Source organism: Dendrobates tinctorius, unplaced genomic scaffold (assembly GCF_039654945.1).
Source record: "Dendrobates tinctorius isolate UK_male_01 unplaced genomic scaffold, ASM3965494v1 ptg000083l, whole genome shotgun sequence".
Taxonomy (NCBI): domain Eukaryota; kingdom Metazoa; phylum Chordata; class Amphibia; order Anura; family Dendrobatidae; genus Dendrobates; species Dendrobates tinctorius.
In genome coordinates this window covers 5,537,581-5,559,522 of record NW_027361751.1, presented here as the reverse complement: position 1 = coordinate 5,559,522, position 21,942 = coordinate 5,537,581, and the positions used below count along the sequence as shown (strand labels likewise).

Here is a 21,942-nt window from a genome sequence, read left to right as displayed (position 1 = left end):
CGACATTTGCAGTGTACTTACTACTTCCATTCATGTCATTAAGTGTTTGAGTTATTATGGATGTTTAGGAAATTGTGTTATTACAGCAGAAATACATGCATTATGGACAAATCATTAACTCGCTTGTCTCCACAAACATTCCCCAGAACACCATTAAAGGAGTCTTGGCAAACTCAGAGAGTAATCCCAGATTGGGCAACAAAAACTCCAGTCCCATGTTAGTAATTGGTCCTGTCTGTGTGTAAATATTGGATATTCCCTACTTACTATTTCTGATTTTTTCGTTGGAAACTTATAGTGAGGCACATAAGCTCATCACAACTTTAAAGGATAGTCTAAGTTTACATTCACAAATCCAGTATTCAGCAGTTAGAACATATCCAGCAGCAATCCGTTAACATAAAAGCTGTGCAGAAAACTTTTGTCATGATCCAGCGGGATCTGACAGTTTAAATGCACAAAGTGAACTTTTTTTCCTTTGGCTTGGTGCCAAAGTGTGATGTGATTGCCCCCGGTGGCCATTAGAATTATTACACGTGGTGTTTCATTCTAAGTTGCCCGGTGGTGGTGAGTGGTATCGCACCTTAGTTTTAGGATTAATGTGCATGCAATTACAAATCAGGTGTTAGGCTCTATATAAGGGAGCCAGGTGGGTTCAATCACTGTTGGTGATATTGTGTGTTGATTTGGCAAGTAAGCCTGGGTGAGGAAGGAGCTGAACATGAGTCCTGCGCAGCCCAGCCAGAGGGGACGAGTGGCAGCTAGATGGTCTGCAAGAAGGTCTGGCATGACGTGGTGGAGTCACAGTTTATGGTGTCGGCAGGAAGTGCTTGCATGGCTTGATGGAGTGATGACTATGGAGAGAGTTGCACTCAGCTTGCAGGACTTGGTTGCTCAGAGCTGGACTCAAGCATGCTTGACTTTTTGGGCAGGAGCTGAACTCATCTTTGGGACTCTGTTACTGGACTTTTGCAATTGGTGGTGGACTCTGCTCCAAGGCTGCACTATGGTGAAGGATCCAGTTATGGTGATGGATCCGGGTGGAGGAGAAGATGCACACAGGTGGGCTCTGTTGCTAGGGGCGTACGCAACAGAGCAAAGCTAAGTGGTGTTTCCCCTGTTTTGTCATCTTTCCTCATGTGTGTTTTAGTGCAGTGATGGGATTAGTTTCCACCAATTCCCTAGTGAGGGTTTAAATCAAGAAAGGCACATCCAGCCCATAAACGGCAGCGCTTCCCAGGACTCACATCCAAGGGTGATATTCCATATTTTTTTTTATTTCATAGGTTAAAAAAGAGATACAACGCGTTTCGGATACAGTGTATATCCTTCATCAGGTATCATAAAAACACAGTACAAATCCTAATAGTATAAAATTCAGTTACACTTATATATAGTAGTAACCTTTTATCCCAGTCTCAGAAACTTGATTTAGGGTGTGGACCAAGTTCAGGAACACAGTTCAGGAACACACCCACTGATTGATCCAACCTTGACAACATGGATGCAAGACGGAAAAGAAAAAAAAAAGAAAAAAAAACCCAGAGAGGAAAAAAAAAAAAAAAAAAAAAAAACAATGTTCAAACTCTCTCTATGAAATCATTCAATCCATTTGGATATAATGTTCCCAGACGATATATCCAAAACATTTCTTTCCGGTTTAAAAAAGCATTCCTATTTGCAACACCAGAGGGTATCTGCTCCACCGGAGTTATTTTTATGTTAAAAATTTTGTTATGTTTAATTAGTAGATGCCTTGAGAGACTATGTTTTAAAAAGCCGTTTTTTGCTCTATTTCTGTGACCATTAATGCGTGACCGCAGTGTCTGCACAGTGCGTCCCACATATTGCAAACTGCAACTGCATGTGATTACATATATAACAAAATCACTGTTACAGCTGAGTCTTTGTGAAATCTCAAAGACCTCACCAGTACTATTACATTTGATGGTTTTAGCCCCGTGATCTAGGATCCCACAGGTACAACATTTTTTAGAGGTGCATTTAAAAACTCCGGTTCCTTGAGAAACACCACATAAAATTTGATCCATACTTTTTTTAGTTAAGTTTTCCCCCTTCTATATGTAATCCCTGGTTTATCAGGGAGATGTTTTCCCAAAACAGGGTCATGCTTCAAGATATACCAATATTTTGAAAGCACAGTTCTTATTACTTTATTTCCCCTATTGAATGTGGTCACAAAATTCAATTTCCAGCGATCATCACTTTTTTCTTTACCAATGGTCAAATTATCCCCCTTCCTATTTTTTCCTTTTAAACATTCCTCCTGTGTTTTTACTTTGTTATCCCTATATGCACTAATTATCAAATTTTTTGGGTATCTTTTTTCCTTAAATTTTATTTTTAGAATTTTAGACTGGGCTACATAATCAGATTCTCTCGTACAATTCTTTCTTATATGAAAAAATTGGCTGTGGGGTATATTAACCTTCCACTTCTTGTAATGTGCACTGTTAAAATCTAAAAAGCCGTTTGAATCCACCTTTTTGAAGTGGGTTTTTGTAATAATTTTTTTCCCACTATGGCTGATCTCTAGATCAAGAAACACCATTTTTTCTTTATTAATTTGTGATGTAAAGGTAATCCCCCAGGTGTTATTATTGAGCTCCTTTATTAACTGTGCCGCTTCCTCCTCTGTCCCCTTCCATATAATAATCAGATCATCAATGAAGCGCTTATAAAGCCTTATTTTGTCATTGAAAACAGGCTTAGAGAGTGACGATGAGGACTCGAATCGCCCCATGAATAAGTTTGCGAAACTTGGCGCGACCTGAGTCCCCATCGCGGTGCCGAGCAACTGTAAATACAGTATGCCTTCAAAAATGAACACATTGTGTTCAAGAATGAATTTGAGACCCTTTAACAGAAAATCTCTTTGTTCAGGGAGCATCTCTGTCTTTGCTAAATAAAAACCCACCGTATTTACCCCCATTTCGTGATCTATGTTGGAATATAATGAATTTACATCCAACGAGATAAAGGAATAGTTATCTTCCCATTCAATATCCCTCAGTTCCTCGATTAATTGTGTGGAATCTCTCAAATATGAAGGAAGAGACTTTACCAGATCTTGTAAAAACAAGTCAATATAATGAGAAAGGTGATAAGTCAAAGACCCAATTCCTGATATGATCGGTCTGCCAGGTGGTTTTTCAGGGTTCTTATGCAGTTTTGGTAAATGATAAAATAACGCCATGGTTGGTGCAGAATTTGTTAAAAACTTTTTTTCTGTTTTATTAAGAATATTTCTCTCATAGGCTTCCTTGATCATATGGTGATAGTCCCGGAAAAAGCATTGTGTGGGATCTTGTTTTAAAATTTTGTAATATCTCATATCAGACAATATGTTCAAAGCTTCCTCAATATAGTCAGATCTGTTTTGCACAACTACTCCCCCCCTTTATCAGCTTGTCTTATTACTATATCTGTGTTTTTTCTCAAATTCTCCAATGCCACTTTTTCTCTTTTAGAGATATTGTTCTCCTTTTTTACCTTGTTTTTTTCCCCATTCCATGCTTTTCAATTTTATTTTTATTATTATTTTCCCACTTCCTAAATTCTTCAGATACTAATGAAAAAAAAGTGTCTATATTTGGTCCTCTGTGTTGATGAGGATTAAATAGAGATTTTGGGTGTACCTCCTTGTGGATATATTCACTTTCTTTGTTTGTCTCTGTTGGGATCAGTATTTTTTTAAGATCCCCAATGTCCCCATTTTTTTCAGTCAACAAGAAATGCCTTTTAAGAGTAAGTTTGCGAGTGTATGCATTTAAATCGAGAAAAAGATCAAATGCATTCATATCTTGAGCAGGGCAGAAATTTAGTCCCCTACTTAAAATTTCCATTTCTGAAAAGGATAAAATGTGGGATGATAAATTAAATATTTTAACCAGAGGCAGATTTGATTGTTTATTAGTTTCTGGGTTCCTTGTTTTTTTATATATTCTCAGATTTCTGTTAGATCCCTTTCCTCTTTTTCCTCTTGCTCTACTTTTCTTTTTTTGACCTTGATGTTGCAGCCGGTGTGAAGTAATTTGTAATGTGATTCTTTTGTATTGGATTTAAAATTTGGGCTGTTTGTGAGGAGCTGATTAGTGGTGGTAAAATTATTTCTGAAACACTTGGACGTGTGGGACCTCTCTCTAAAAAAGAGATGTTGGATATTACTGAGGATGGAGATGGTGTAGGCGCTTGTATTACTGTGGTGAATGTAGATGAGGATTCTGTATTGTCATGGATGGTTAGTTCATTTATATCAAATTCAACATTGGAAATTTCCAACCTGTGGGGAGCAGTTGGAATTTCCAGTGGGGGAAGTCCTGGATTGGGGGGAGGTAATGTTGGAGCATTTTTCATTACAATGATCCTGGGCTCTAGTGGAATTGTTTTTTCAATGGGTGGAGGTTTTTTCTTTTGTACATTTCTATTGAGTATAGTATGAGGATTTTCAGGGGTAGACGTATTAAGAGGTAACTTAATTTGAGAGATAGTGGTTTCAACATTATGTATATTTTTTATAATTCTTGTTGGACCAGGGCTTCTGTTCTTAAATTGCCAAGGTTTTTCTTTGTAGGTTCATTGATACCTATCAGGTTTTTATTCCTGATTGGTTCCGTTGACATTGGTTTAGTTTTAAAAGTGTCCCTGTGAAATTTTTTTATTTTTACATCTACTAGTTCATTTTCAAATACTTTGAGTTTCCTAGTAATGTCATCATTCACCAAATTAAAAAAATGTAAACTTTTGAACCTTTGAAGTTCAAGTAATTTTTTCTCACTGATCATTGCGACTTTGCTGGCTAGCTCAGAATGCTTTTCCACTAACAAACTCATAAGACTACAAGAACAATCATTTAAAATATTATTCCACTTATTGGTAAAATTACTGTCATCTAGAAAAGTACTATTAAAATGTATCTTCAAACCATTTGGAACTATTTTTTGATCAATACGAATGCCTAGAAATTCTGCATCGATCTGATGTCTTATTTCTTCTCCATGCGAGTGGCGGTGGTGTATCGTCCTCCCGACCCCTCCCATCAGTTCCTGGATCATTTTGCCACTTGGCTTCCATATTTTCTCTCCTGTGACATCCCTACCCTCATCATGGGAGATTTCAACATCCCCATTGATCCTCCCCTCTCATCATCTGCTACTCACCTTTTATCTCTAACCTCCTCATTTGGCCTTTCGCAGCTTACTAATTCTCCAACGCATGAAGACGGAAATTCCCTTGATTTGGTCTTCTCTCGGCTTTGTGCAGTGGATGATTTTGCAAACTCCCCTCTCCCGCTCTCTGACCACAACCTTCTTTCATTCTCTATCAAGAACTGCCAGGCTGCTCAGGTCACCCCCACTGTCCAGACTTATAGAAACATACAGGCCATTAACACCCAGAAACTTATGAAGAACTTGCAGTCTTCATTGGCCCCTATCTCCTCCCTCTCATGTCCTGATTCTGCATTGAAGCATTACAATGAAACACTTCAAAGTGCCCTGGATGAATTTGCACCCCCTATAAATAGAACACCACAACGCAGACGGCGACAACCCTGGCACACGGTGCAAACACGTTTCCTGCAGCGGTGCTCCAGGTGCGCCGAACGTCTGTGGAGAAAATCCAATCTAAACGAAGATTTCATCCATTATAAGTTTATGCTTAGAACATACAACACTGCCCTTCACCTCTCCAAACAAACCTATTTCAACACCCTCATCACCTCACTGTCCAATAACCCGAAACGTCTCTTTGACACTTTTCATTCTCTACTCAACCCAAGAGTACAGGCCCCAACCACGGAGCTCCGAGCTGACGATCTGGCCAATTACTTCAAAGAAAAAATTGACCAGAATCGACAGGAAATTATCTCCCAATCACCTCATACCATGCACTGTCCTCCCTCCCCCACTGCATCTAACTCACTCTCTGATTTTGAACCAGTCACACAAGAAGAAGTAAGCAGGCTCTTGCATCTTCTCGCCCAACCACTTGCACCAGTGACCCATTTCCATCACATCTGCTCCAGTCCCTTTCCCCTGCTGTCACCCCTCACCTAACTAAAATATTTAACCTCTTTCTCTCTTCTGGTATTTTTCCCTCATCATTTAAGCATGCTATCATACATCCACTACTTAAAAACCATCCCTCAACCAAAACTGTGCCGCTAACTATAGACCTGTCTCTAATCTTCCCTTCATCTCTAAACTCCTGGAACGCCTGGTCCACTCCCGTCTGATCCGCTATCTCTCTGATAACTCTCTTCTCGACCCTCTCCAATCTGGTTTCCGCTCTTTACACTCTACTGAAACTGCCCTCACTAAAGTCTCTAATGATCTACTAACAGTTAAATCAAATGGTCATTACTCCATGCTAATTCTCTTGGATCTCTCTGCAGCATTCGACACTGTGGATCATCAACTCCTCCTCACTATGCTCCGTTCCATTGGCCTCAAGGACACCGTTCTCTCATGGTTCTCCTCCTATCTCTCCGACCGCTCCTTTACGGTATCTTTTGCCGGTTCCTCCTCCTCTCACCTTCCCCTTACTGTTGGGGTTCCTCAAGGATCGGTTCTAGGCCCCCTCCTCTTCTCCTTGTACACTGCCCCTATTGGTCAAACAATCAGTAGATTTGGTTTCCAGTACCATCTCTATGCTGACGACACCCAATTATACGCTGCTTCTTCTCCTGACATCACACCAGCCTTTCTAGAACACACCGGCGATTGTCTAAACGCTGTGTCTAATATCATGTCCTCACTATATCTGAAACTGAACCTGTCAAAGACTGAACACCTGGTGTTTCCTCCCTCTTCTAATGTACCTATACCCGACATTGCTATTTCTGTGTATGGTTCCACTATTGCTCCCCAGCAACAGGCCCGCTGTCTTGGGGTCATACTTGATTCCGAGCTTTCCTTTGCCCCCCACATTCGATCACTGGCTCGCTCTTGTCATCTGCACCTCAAAAACATTTCTAGAATCCGACCTTTCCTTACTTTTGACTCTGCAAAATCTCTTACTGTTTCTCTTATTCACTCTCGTCTCGACTATTGTAACTCTCTTCTAATCGGTCTCCCTCTTACCAAACTCTCCCCTCTCCAATCTGTCTTGAATGCTGCAGCCAGGATCATATTCCTCACCAATCGTTACACCGATGCCTCTTCCTTGTGCCAGTCATTACACTGGCTACCCATCCACTCCAGAATCCAGTACAAACTTATTGCCCTCACCCACAAAGCCCTCCATAGCTCAGCACCACCTTACATCTCCTCCCTTGTTTCAGTATACCACCCTACCCACACCCTCCGTTCTGCTGATGACCTGAGGTTAGCATCCTCAATAGTCAGAACCTCCCACTCCCGTCTCCAAGACTTTACACGTGCTGCGCCAATTCTTTGGAATGCACTTCCCAGGTCAATACGATTAGTCCCCAATCCCCACAATTTTAAGCGTGCCCTGAAAACGCATTTATTCAGACTGGCCTATCGCCTCAACACATTAACCTAATCTATCCCTGTGTGGCACAGCCAAAAGTTTTACCATAACCAGGTTCCCCGCATCATGTTCCCACATGCTTTATGCATCCATTAGCCCTCTGTGTCTGTACTGTTATTTCTATAGCGCCAACATATTCCGCAGCACTTTACATTTCAGAGGGGATTTGTACAGACAATAGACATTACAGCATAACAATAATCACATACCGTAGATTATAACAAATACCAAGAGGAATGAGGGCCCTGCTCGCAAGCTTACAGTCTATGAGGAAAGAGGTAGACACGAAAGGTGGGTGGTAACAGTTGCCCTGATTGTATGGACCAGCCATAATGTTAAGTGTGTGACAGTACAGACAGAGGGCTAATGGATGCATAAAGCATGTGGGAACATGATGCGGGAAATCTGGTTGTGGTAAAACTTTTGGCTGTGCCACAGAGGGATAGATTAGGTTAATGTGTTGAGGCGATAGGCCAGTCTGAATAAATGCGTTTTCAGGGCACGCTTAAAATTGTGGGGATTGGGGACTAATCGTATTGACCTGGGAAGTGCATTCCAAAGAATTGGCGCGGCACGTGTAAAGTCTTGGAGACGGGAGTGGGAGGTTCTGACTATTGAGGATACTAACCTCAGGTCATCAGCAGAACGGAGGGCGCGGGTAGGGTGGTATACTGAAACAAGGGAGGAGATGTAGGGTGGTGCTGAGCTATGGAGGGCTTTGTGGGTGAGGGTAATAAGTTTATACTGAATTCTGGAGTGGATGGGTAGCCAGTGTAATGATTGGCACAAGGTAGAGGCATCGGTGTAACGATTGGTGAGGAATATGATCCTGGCTGCAGCATTCAAGACAGATTGGAGAGGGGAGAGTTTGGTAAGAGGGAGACCGATTAGAAGAGAGTTACAATAGTCGAGACGAGAATGAATAAGAGAAACAGTAAGAGTTTTTGCAGAGTTCAAAGTAAGAAAAGGTCGAATTCTAGAAATGTTTTTGAGGTGCAGATGACAAGAGCGAGCCAGTGATCGAATGTGGGGGGCAAAGGAAAGCTCAGAATCAAGTATGACCCCAAGACAGCGGGCCTGTTGCTGGGGAGTAATAGTGGAGCCACCCACAGAAATAGCAATGTCGGGTATAGGTACATTAGTAGAGGGAGGAAACACCAGGAGTTCAGTTTTTGACAGGTTCAGTTTCAGATATAGTGAGGACATGATGTTAGACACAGCGTTTAGACAATCGCCGGTATTCTCTAGAAAGGCTGGCGTGATGTCAGGAGAAGAAGCGTATAATTGGGTGTCATCAGCATAGAGATGGTACTGGAACCCAAATCTACTGATTGTTTGACCAATAGGGGCAGTGTACAAGGAGAAGAGGAGGGGGCCTAGAACCGATCCTTGGGGGACCCCAACAGTAAGGGGAAGGTGAGAGGAGGAGGAACCGGCAAAAGACACAGTAAAGGAGCGGTCAGAGAGATAGGAGGAGAACCAGGAGAGAACGGTGTCCTTGAGGCCAATGGAACGGAGCATAGTGAGGAGGAGCTGATGATCCACAGTGTCGAATGCTGCAGAGAGATCCAAGAGAATTAGCATGGAGTAATGACCATTTGATTTAGCTGTTAGCAGATCATTAGAGACTTTAGTGAGGGTAGTTTCAGTGGAGTGTAAAGAGCGGAAACCGGATTGGAGAGGGTCGAGAACAGAGTTTTCTGAGAGATAGCGGATAAGACGGGAGTGGACCAGGCGTTCCAGGAGTTTAGAGATGAAGGGAAGATTAGAGACAGGTCTATAGTTAGCGGCACAGTTTTGGTCGAGGGATGGTTTTTTAAGTAGTGGATGTATGATGGCATGCTTAAATGAGGAGGGAAAAATACCAGAAGAGAGAGAGGTTAAATATTTTAGTTAGGTGAGGGGTGACAGCAGGGGAAAGGGACTGGAGGAGATGTGACGGAAATGGGTCACTGGTGCAAGTAGTTGGGCGAGAAGATGCAAGGAGCCTGCTTACTTCTTCTTCTGTGACTGGTTCAAAATCAGAGAGTGAGCTAGATGCAGTGGGGGAGGGAGGACAGTGCGTGGTATGAGGTGATTGGGAGATAATTTCCTGTCGAATCTGGTCAATTTTTTCTTTGAAGTAATTGGCCAGATTGTCAGCTCTGAGCTCTGTGGTTGGGGCCTGTACTCTTGGATTGAGTAGAGAATGAAAAGTGTCAAAGAGACGTTTTGGGTTATTTGACAGTGAGGTGATGAGGGTGTTGAAATAGGTTTGTTTGGAGAGGTGAAGGGCAGTGTTGTATGTTCTAAGCATAAACTTAAAATGTATGAAATCTTCGTGTAGATTGGATTTTCTCCACAGACGTTCGGCGCACCTGGAGCACCGCTGCAGGAAACGTGTTTGCACCGTGTGCCAGGGTTGTCGCCGTCTGCATTGTGGTGTTCTATTTATAGGGGGTGCAAATTCATCCAGGGCACTTTGAAGTGTTTCATTGTAATGCTTCAATGCAGAATCAGGACATGAGAGGGAGGAGATAGGGGCCAATGAAGACTGCAAGTTCTTCATAAGTTTCTGGGTGTTAATGGCCTGTATGTTTCTATAAGTATGGACAGTGGGGGTGACCTGAGCAGCCTGGCAGTTCTTGATAGAGAATGAAAGAAGATTGTGGTCAGAGAGCGGGAGAGGGGAGTTTGCAAAATCATCCACTGCACAAAGCCGAGAGAAGACCAAGTCGAGGGAGTTTCTGTCTTCATGCGTTGGAGAATTAGTAAGCTGCGAAAGGCCAAATGAGGAGGTTAGAGATAAAAGGTGAGTAGCAGATGGTGAGAGGGGAAGAGCAATGGGGATGTTGAAATCTCCCATGATGAGGGTAGGGATGTCACAGGAGAGAAAATGTGGAAGCCAAGTGGCAAAATGATCCAGGAACTGATGGGAGGGGCCGGGAGGACAATACACCACTGCCACTCGCATGGAGAGGGGGGTGTAGAGTCTGACGTCATGGACCTCAAAAGAAGGGAAGACAAGTGAGGGTACTTGAGGGATAACCTGAAAGGTACATTTTGATGATAGGAGCAGACCAACGCCTCCACCTGCTCTATTGGCTGATCTTGGGGTATGAGAGAAGTGTAGCCCCCGTATGAAAGAGCAGCAGCAGCGGTAGTGTCTGACTGCTGGATCCAGGTTTCAGTAAGAGCCAGGAGCTTAAGAGAATTAGAAAGGAAGAAGTCATGGATGAAGGAGAGTTTGTTACACACTAGAGTTGAGCGATACCGTCCGATACTTCAAAGTATCGTATCGGATGGTATCGGCCGATCTTTAAAAAAAGTATCGGTATCGCCGATTCCGATACCGGAAGTCCCATTCAAGTCTATGGGACTTCCGGTATCGGAATAAGAAAAACCCTTTCCTGCCCTTGTACAGCCTCTCTGGGGTCTGTACGGGCCTTTCGGGGGGCTGTGCCGGCCTGCCAGGGGGTCTGTGCAGGCTCCGGTGGTCTGTGCCGGCCTGCCGGTGGTCTGTGCAGGCTCCGGGGGGCTGTGCCGGCCTGCCGGGGGGCTGTGCCGGCCTGCCGGGGGGCTGTGCAGGCTCCGGGGGGCTGTGCCGGCCTGCCGGGGGGCTGTGCAGGCTCCGGGGGGCTGTGCCGGCCTGCCGGGGGGCTGTGCCGGCCTGCCGGGGGGCTGAGCAGGCTCCGGGGGTCTGTGCAGGCATCGTCCGATGGGACTACAAGTCCCATCGGGCGATGCCTGCTACCATGACAGTGATTGACACATTAGCCAATGATGGGACAGTAGTAGTCCCATCATCCGGCTAATGTGTTAAATGTAAAAAAAAAAAAAAAATTACATGCTACATACATACAACATGCATACTACATACATGCTACATTCATACTACATACTACATATATGCTACATTCATACTACATAAATACTACATGCAACATACATACTACATATATACTACATGCATGCTACATACATACTGCATGCTACATACATACCACATATATACTACATACATACTACATACATGCTACATACATACTGCATGCTACATACATACTACATACATGCTACATACATACTACATATATACTGCATGCTACATACATACTACATACATACTACATGCATGCTACATACATACTACATATATACTACATACATACTACATACATGCTGCATGCTACATACATACTACATACATACTACATACATGCTACATGCATGCTACATACATACTACATATATACTACATGCATGCTACATACATACTACATGCTACATACATACTACATATATACTACATACATACTACATACATGCTACATACATACTGCATGCTACATACATGCTACATACATGCTACATACATACTACATGCATGCTACATACATACTACATGCATGCTACATACATACCACATACATACTACATGCTACATACATACCACATGCTACATACATACCACATATATACTACATACATACAATACATACATAGACATACAGTACATATAACATAGAGTAACATACTTACCAATACTTGTCACATTGTTCCCCGAAGCCATTGTCTATTCCGGGATAAATATTAACATAACAAACCACAAAAATACTCACCCACGATCCGAAGCAGTCCACGAGTGTGTCCCACGACGATCTTGGGTAGAGAACTGCAGCATCAGATGATGCTGCCGTTCTCTACGGGCTGCAGGAATCCAATGACGGAAGGTAGGTATCCTTCCGCACTGTATTCCTCCGCCACTTAAAAAAAAAAAGTCCCTAGTCTCACTTTATGCCATTGCTGTGTGGGAAATTCCCACACAGCAATGGCATAAAGTGAGACTAGGGACTTTTTTTTTTAAGTGGCGGAGGAATACAGTGCGGAAGGATACCTACCTTCCGTCATTGGATTCCTGCAGCCCGTAGAGAACGGCAGCAACAGCTGATGCTGCAGTTCTCTACCCAAGATCGTCGTGGGACACACTCGTGGACTGCTTCGGATCGTGGGTGAGTATTTTTGTGGTTTGTTATGTTAATATTTATCCCGGAATAGACAATGGCTTCGGGGAACAATGTGACAAGTATTGGTAAGTATGTTACTCTATGTTATATGTACTGTATGTCTATGTATGTATTGTATGAATGTATTGTATGTATGTAGTATATATGTGGTATGTATGTAGCATGTAGTATGTATGTGGTATGTATGTAGCATGCATGTAGTATGTATGTAGCATGCATGTAGTATGTATGTAGCATGTAGTATGTATGTAGCATGCATGTAGTATGTATGTAGCATGTATGTAGCATGTATGTAGCATGTATGTAGCATGTATGTAGTATGTATGTAGTATATATGTAGTATGTATGTAGCATGTAGTATGTATGTAGCATGCATGTAGTATATATGTAGTATGTATGTAGCATGCATGTAGCATGTATGTAGTATGTATGTAGTATGTATGTAGCATGCAGCATGTATGTAGTATGTATGTAGTATATATGTAGTATGTATGTAGCATGTAGTATGTATGTAGTATGTATGTAGCATGCAGTATGTATGTAGCATGTATGTAGTATATATGTAGTATGTATGTAGCATGCATGTAGTATGTATGTAGTATATATGTAGTATGTATGTAGCATGTATGTAGTATGTATGTAGTATATATGTAGTATGTATGTAGCATGCATGTAGTATGTATGTAGCATGCATGTAGTATGTATGTAGTATATATGTAGTATGTATGTAGCATGCATGTAGTATGTATGTAGAATGCATGTAGTATGTATGTAGTATGTATGTAGCATGCATGTAGTATGTATGTAGCATGCATGTAGTATGTATGTAGTATATATGTAGTATGTATGTAGTATATATGTAGTATGTATGTAGCATGCATGTAGTATGTATGTAGCATGCATGTAGTATGTATGTAGTATTTTTTTTTTTTTTTTTTAACATTTAACACATTAGCCGGATGATGGGACTACTACTGTCCCATCATTGGCTAATGTGTCAATCACTGTCATGGTAGCAGGCATCGCCCGATGGGACTTGTAGTCCCATCGGACGATGCTTGCACAGACCCCCGGACATCAGCACAGCCCCCCGGCAGGCCGGCACAGCCCCCCGGCAGGCCGGTACAGACCCCCACAGGGTGCACAGACCACCGGCAGGCCGGCACAGCCCCCCGGCAGGCCGGTACAGACCCCGGGCAGTCCACACAGCCCCCCGGCAGGCCGGCACAGCCCCCCGGCAGGCCGGCAGAGACCCCCGGAAGGCCCGAAATGATGGCGCATCATGATGCGCACACACCGCGCATCATGATGACGTCAGGCCGTCAATCAACTGAACTTCCGATTCCGATGCCGAATTCCGATATTGAAAAAATATCGGAAGTCGGTATCGGAATTCCGATACAGCAAGTATCGGCCGATACCCGATACTTGCGGTATCGGAATGCTCAACACTATTACACACTGAGCGAGAATTCCAAAGTGCACAATTAAGAGAGACAGATGGCAGGCAGGGAATATTAATCAGATTAGAGGGGTTTCTAAGTGTAGCAGTTGGGGGGTTTGACTTTCTATAACATGGGGGACCAGGATTGGGAGCAATGTCTCCTGCGACTAGGAGAAGGAGGATAGAAAGAGTGAGCAGATGGTTAAGTGATTTGTGAGAGCGTCTCTGATGTTGAATGGTGGGACTGACTGGATCTGTGCAATTTAACAACGTGAAAAGAGCGTGAGTGCTATACATAGGAGAGGAAAGAAGCGAGGGGCCGATATGGATGGAGTGTAGAGAGTTAATGCCAGGGCGGTGGATGTGTGTGAATGCAGGAGCCAGGATTAAAATTACACAAATGCATATGGTATATATTTGTTGTACTCCAAATGTAGAGGGAGTAGATGGATATAAATGTCTTACCTGTCTCCTGCCCTGTCTAACTGCCATGTTATAACTGCCAATATAACCTTATATTAGTCATGTTCTTAATGGATGATAACAGCTCCTTTCTCCTCTCAATTCTGCTATTATAATACTCCATTCTCACTCCAGGCTGCTCGCTCCCCTTTGCTATCTGGGGTGTCTGTCTTCAACCGATTAGGAAGAGCTCCTTTCGGTGACAATATGCAAAAAAAACCCTGTTTGGGAGAGAAGAACAGACAATTCGCGGCGCCCTAAGTGCGTAAACACAATATTGTAGTCTTTAAAGGGTGCACAATTTTATGCACTCACCTGATAGAAGACTAATATAGCTTTGGATTATGTATCCTCAAAAATCCTTCCTTTTGGGATACTTCTCAGAAGACAGGGCTTGCAGCTTGCCTCGGGTGGATCCAAGTGAAAGAGCCGGGTTCAGGCTCACACAAGATGAGTAAATCAAGAAAGGCACATCCAGCCCATAAACGGCAGCGCTTCCCAGGACTCACATCCAAGGGTGATATTCCATATTTTTTTTTATTTCATAGGTTAAAAAAGAGATACAACGTGTTTCGGATACAGTGTATAGCCTTCATCAGGTATCATAAAAACACAGTACAAATCCTAATAGTATAAAATTCAGTTACACTTATATATAGTAGCAACCTTTTATCCCAGTCTCAGAAACTTGATTTAGGGTGTGAACCAAGTTCAGGAACACAGTTCAGGAACACACCCACTGATTGATCCAACCTTGACAACATGGATGCAAGACGGAAAAGAAAAAAAAAAAAAAAAAACCCAAAAGGAAAAAAAACCCAGAGAGAAAAAAAAAAAACAACGTTCAAACTCTCTCTATGATATCATTTAATCCATTTGGATATAATGTTCCCAGACGATATATCCAAAACGTTTCTTTCCGGTTTAAAAAAGCATTCCTATTTGCAACACCAGAGGGTATCTGCTCCACCGGAGTTATTTTTATGTTAAAAATTTTGTTATGTTTAATTAATAGATGCCTTGAGAGACTATGTTTTAAAAAGCCGTTTTTTGCTCTATTTCTGTGACCATTAATGCGTGACCGCAGTGACTGCACAGTGCGTCCCACATATTGCAAACCGCAACTGCATGTGATTACTTATATAACAAAATCACTGTTACAGCTGAGTCTTTGTGAAATCTCAAAGACCTCACCAGTACTATTACATTTGATGGTTTTAGCCCCGTGATCTAGGATCCCACAGGTACAACATTTTTTAGAGGTGCATTTAAAAACTCCGGTTCCTTGAGAAACACCACATAAAATTTGATCCGTACTTTTTTTTATAGTTTTTTCCTTTTGAATCCAACTGTTTTTTTTTAATTTACTGGGGGCCACCAAATTTTTCAAAGTTTTCCCCCTTCTATATGTAATCCCTGGTTTATCAGGGAGATGTTTTCCCAAAACAGGGTCACGCTTCAAGATATACCAACATTTTGAAAGCACAGTTCTTATTACTTTATTTCCCCCATTGAATGTGGTCACAAAATTCAATTTCCAGCGATCATCACTTTTTTCTTTACCAATGGTCCAATTATCCCCCTTCCTATTTTTTCCTTTTAAACATTCCTCCTGTGTTTTTACTTTGTTATCCCTATATGCACTAATTATCAAGTTTTTTGGGTATCTTTTTTCCTTAAATTTTCTTTTTAGAATTTTAGACTGAGCTACATAATCAGATTCTCTCGTACAATTCTTTCTTATACGAAAAAATTGGCTGTGGGGTATATTAACCTTCCACTTCTTGTAATGTGCACTGTTAAAATCTAAAAAGCCATTTGAATCCACCTTTTTGAAGTGGGTTTTTGTAATTTTTTTCCCACTATGGCTGATCTCTAGATCAAGAAACACCATTTTTTCTTTATTAATTTGTGATGTAAAGGTAATCCCCCAGGTGTTATTATTGATGCTCCCTGAACAAAGAGATTTTCTGTTAAAGGGTCTCAAATTCATTCTTGAACACAATGTGTTCATTTTTGAAGGCATACTGTATTTACAGTTGCTCGGCACCGCGATGGGGACTCGGGTCGCGCCAAGTTTCGCAAACTTATTCATGGGGCGATTCGAGTCCTCATCGTCACTCTCTAAGCCTGTTTTCAATGACAAAATAAGGCTTTATAAGCGCTTTATTGATGATCTGATTATTATATGGAAGGGGACAGAGGAGGAAGCGGCACAGTCAATAAAGGAGCTCAATAATAACACCTGGGGGATTACCTTTACATCACAAATTAATAAAGAAAAAATGGTGTTTCTTGATCTAGAGATCAGCCATAGTGGGAAAAAAATTATTACAAAAACCCACTTCAAAAAGGTGGATTCAAACGGCTTTTTAGATTTTAACAGTGCACATTACAAGAAGTGGAAGGTTAATATACCCCACAGCCAATTTTTTCGTATAAGAAAGAACTGTACGAGAGAATCTGATTATGTAGCTCAGTCTAAAATTCTAAAAATAAAATTTAAGGAAAAAAGATACCCAAAAAACTTGATAATTAGTGCATATAGGGATAACAAAGTAAAAACACAGGAGGAATGTTTAAAAGGAAAAAATAGGAAGGGGGATAATTTGACCATTGGTAAAGAAAAAAGTGATGATCGCTGGAAATTGAATTTTGTGACCACATTCAATAGGGGAAATAAAGTAATAAGAACTGTGCTTTCAAAATATTGGTATATCTTGAAGCGTGACCCTGTTTTGGGAAAACATCTCCCTGATAAACCAGGGATTACATATAGAAGGGGGAAAACTTTGAAAAATTTGGTGGCCCCCAGTAAATTAAAAAAAACAGTTGGATTCAAAAGGAAAAAACTATAAAAAAAAGTACAGATCAAATTTTATGTGGTGTTTCTCAAGGAACCGGAGTTTTTAAATGCACCTCTAAAAAATGTTGTACCTGTGGGATCCTAGATCACGGGGCTAAAACCATCAAATGTAATAGTACTGGTGAGGTCTTTGAGATTTCACAAAGACTCAGCTGTATCAGTGATTTTGTTGTATATGTAATCACATGCAGTTGCGGTTTGCAATATGTGGGACGCACTGTGCAGACACTGCGGTCCCGCATTAATGGTCACAGAAATAGAGCAAAAAACGGCTTTTTAAAACATAGTCTCTCAAGGCATCTACTAATTAAACATAACAAAATTTTTAACATAAAAGTAACTCCGGTGGAGCAGATACCCTCTGGTGTTGCAAATAGGAATGCTTTTTTAAACCGGAAAGAAATGTTTTGGATATATCGTCTGGGAACATTATATCCAAATGGATTGAATGATTTCATAGAGAGAGTTTGAACGTTGTCTTTTTTTTTTTTTTTTTTCTCTGGGTTTTTTTTTCCTTTTGGGTATTTTTTTTTTTTTTTTCTTTTCCGTCTTGCATCCATGTTGTCAAGGTTGGATCAATCAGTGGGTGTGTTCCTGAACTGTGTTCCTGAACTGTGTTCCTGAACTTGGTCCACACCCTAAATCAAGTTTCTGAGACTGGGATAAAAGGTTGCTACTATAAGTGTAACTGAATTTTATACTATTATGATTTGTACTGTGTTTTTATGATACCTGATGAAGGATATACACTGTATCCGAAACGCGTTGTATCTCTTTTTTAACCTATGAAATAAAAAAAAATATGGAATATCACCCTTAGATGTGAGTCCTGGGAAGCGCTGCCGTTTATGGGCTGGATGTGCCTTTCTTGATTTACTCATCTTGTGTGAGCCTGAACCCGGCTCTTTCACTTGGATCCACCCGAGGCAAGAGGCAAGCTGCAAGCCCTGTCTTCTGAGAAGTATCCCAAAAGGAAGGATTTTTGAGGATACATAATCCAAAGCTATATTAGTCTTCTATCAGGTGAGTGCATAAAATTGTGCACCCTTTAAAGACTACAATATTGTGTTTACGCACTTAGGGCGCCGCGAATTGTCTGTTCTTCTCTCCCAAACAGAGTTTTTTTTTTGCCTAGTGAGGGTTTAGGTCAGGACGAGCTAGGGTTTTTAGGTTCCTTTTGCGGAACCGGCATAGGGAACGTTAGGAGTGCAGGGACACTGGCTCAGGGGAGCTCAGGAGGTCTCCACTTCCCTATTCCCTATCGCAGGGCCCACCATTGTTAATGTTACCCAGGTTTCCCTTATTTTTTAAATTCGCCTTACTGGAGGCAGGATTTCCAGACTTGTATATACGTGTAATGTCTAAATTCGCCAGTTGGAGGCGGTGTATCCAGCTGCACATGTTTATTATTTAAGTTCGCCCCACTGGAGGCGGTGTATCCAGGGTCACGTGCGTCACATGGGTTCGCCTTGCGGTACTCGCTGCGTCCAGACACACATGACCGTGACAACTTTTTTGTCCACCTAAAAAACGGATTTCAGCTGGATCTGTTTTTAAACATTCAAGTCTATGGAAAACTGCATCTGTTTTGTTCCAATGGAAACTGATCCAGTAAGCAAAAAAAATGATCCTTTTCAAATGAAAGAAAAACTGATGGCTTATTAATGGAAACGTTTTTCATAGACTTCAATGTTAAAAAAAAAACCCGATCCAGTTGAAATCAATTTTTTAACCGGACAAAAAAGCTGTATCTGCACAACTTTTTTGATAACGGATATCAGATCCATTCTAATTGATGATTATTGGACATGTGAATATAGCCTTTAGGGGCCTTTACACATAGCGATATCGCTAAAGCATCACTGATTTTGTGACGCAGCAGCGATATCGCTAGCAATATCGCTATGTGTGATACTACTTACCTCCGACCGGCTCCCCCGCTGTCTGTCGCTGATCGCGCGAGATCGTGCAGCTCCATTTCTCGTTGGGCGCTTCCTGCTGGCGCCGACGAGCAACACGTGGACGTCAGGATCGCCGCGTCTGAAAGGTAAGTAACGACCGCTGCTGCGTCGCTACATCGCTGTGAGATCTGCCTGTGTGGCAGCTCACTAGCGACCATTTAGCGATGCACCAGCGATCCTGACCGGGTTGTATCGTTGTCGGCATCGCTGGTGCATTGCTAAATGTAAAGGGGCCTTAAATTTGGGTAATATCGGTGTAAAGATTGTGAGCCATCGAGATGTGACACCCCAGAGTCCGGTTTTCACAGTGACATTACCTCCCTCTAATGGGTAAAGTCATGCTTGAAGGCAGAAAGGGATCCCATGCCAGGCAGTATAGATTTAAAGATTTAATCACAATTTCCTGCTGCAGGTCAGAAAAGGGAGATGCCTTATAAATTCTGGCCAGCAGAGGTGGTTGGTGAGTCAGCTAGAAATCAGCTGAGGGAGTTGTCATGGAAACGAAGCAGCTGTGAGGAAAAATGACAGTTACAACGTGATGAGGTGAGGTAAAGAGATCTTTCTGGAAGATCCTGTCAGATGAAGACAGGGAGCTGATCGGTGAGGAGCTCAATAGGCAGAGCTGATCTGTGGAGACAAAAAGGACACCAGCAGAGACTGAGAGACTCTAGGGAAGCTAAAATACTGCATATAGCAGACCCCTGAGTGAAGCGCTAATAAAGAGAAAAGGGACGTCAGAGTCCTAGGCTGACAGGAACTGTAAGTCCTGATAGCCGAATCTGAAAGTACAGGGGATTGTAAATTCCTGTGCACATTGATTAACTGAGGGCACGGCAGTGGATAAGGAGCCCAGGGCCGACAGTGAAGAGAACGGTACCCGTGGAATAGGCTCACGCTGATAGCCGTACAGGTTAGTGAAACCATCAGAGGGTCGCAGCATAGTTATATACAGGGGAGACCCACACACAAAGCGCAGAAAGGAAGGTCCTAAATCACCACCTGGCAAGGTGGATTCCCTGAATGCCTCCAGGCGAGCCGGACTCATTCCATCACCTGCATGTGGTACTCCGGACTGCAACCTATTACCAGTAGAAGGTAAAGAAACTGCACCTCTCTGTGTCTTTCTCTCATTTATCTGCACCCCAAAGTTTACAGCCACTTTAACTATTTATTTAACATCTTTGCCCTGGGACTACAGCCCTACCTGTGGAGGGCTACAACATCATAGCTGCGCCCAACATCCATCCCAGAGAAGCAACACCGCAGCGCTGGTCACCTCTGACCAGATTACCACAGGTGGCGTCACGTATTTCACCATCTAATACTTTATTTTCATTTTTACCACATAAATGCCACACAACTTTCCCCTATTTTTATTACTGGACGCCTCTGAGCCACGGACCGGGTCGCCGCCGCCGTGACACCGTCCCCCATGGAAGTTGACGGGCCCGGTACAGAGTACCCCCAGGCCCCGCGCGGCACTCCAGAGACTTAAGGCCCCTTTACATTTAGCGATGCACCAGTGATCCCGACAACGATACGACCCGGTCAGGATCGCTGGTGCATCGCTAAATGGTCGCTAGTGAGCTGCCATACAGGCAGATTTCACAGCGATGTAGCGACGCAGCAGCAGTCATTACTTACCTTTCAGACTCGGCGATCCTGACGTCCTCCCGACCGCGTCCACGCGTCGCTCGTCGGCGCCAGCAGGAAGCCCAGCAGGAAGTGCCCGACGAGAAATGGAGCTGCACGATCTCACGCGATCAGCGACAGACAGCGGGGGAGCCGGTCGGAGGTAAGTATCACACATAGCGATATCGCTGCTGCGTCACAAAATCGGGGACGCTTTAGCGATATCGCTAGCGATATCGCTATATGTAAAGGCCCCTTTAAAGTGCCCATATTACATCAATGTCGTCTTCATTGTCCAACAACTATAACTCCTTATCCACCATATCTATGCATGTGTTTTCAAAATGGAGAGAAGAGTAAGCCACTGTCAGGCACCCATAAGCTTGGCTTATCTCCTGTGACAACAAAGAATCAGGCATATTGAAATTCAACATGCCCAACCTTGAATCCCTCCAACATCATCTATCAAGGAACAGTCCCTGTACATGTATATTAGTAAATCGGAAAATAGGGCAGCAGCTAAAATTTAATCATAATGCTTTTTTCTCTCTGTTTTTATTTCTCTTTTACCTAAGGTACGGGCTCCCTTCAACTTGGGTGAAAAATTAGTCTTGCCGCCTCCAATCAACAAAAATGTGACCAGTTTAATAAAAAATATATTGAAAGGTTAAAAACCAATTTGGCCTTACTTTCGGTTGGTACTAGTTTCATAACAATAGGCACCACAACATAACAGAAATGCATATTCCACAGCAAAATGCACTACATTATATATCCATGTGGACTTCGTGGTGGAAATGGTGCAGGTGACATCTGAGATGACATCAGCAATGTGAATTGACATGCTGTGGGTTTTCTCCACATGTGAATGAGATTTCTTTAAATATTTTACATTTTTCATGTGCGTATACGCCTCTACCTAAATTTAGGATTATTACAATACATAAAAAGTATTCATTTTGGGTGGGAATATTCTGTGGGGTTTTCCAACAATAGTTCTGCCATTCTAGCTATGTGACTCCATGATATGACAAAACCTAATTATCATTCATCAGC

At 42.4% G+C, this 21,942-nt stretch overlaps 1 long non-coding RNA gene across 1 annotated transcript; it reads left to right on the top strand.

Moving 5' to 3' along the window:
* The first annotated feature begins 693 nt into the window (after positions 1–693).
* Positions 694–21,560, top strand: LOC141097219 (uncharacterized). Its single transcript, XR_012233880.1, has 2 exons — positions 694–1,062; positions 21,462–21,560. It is a non-coding gene; the product is annotated as an uncharacterized lncRNA (long non-coding RNA).
* Positions 21,561–21,942: the final 382 nt, after the last annotated feature.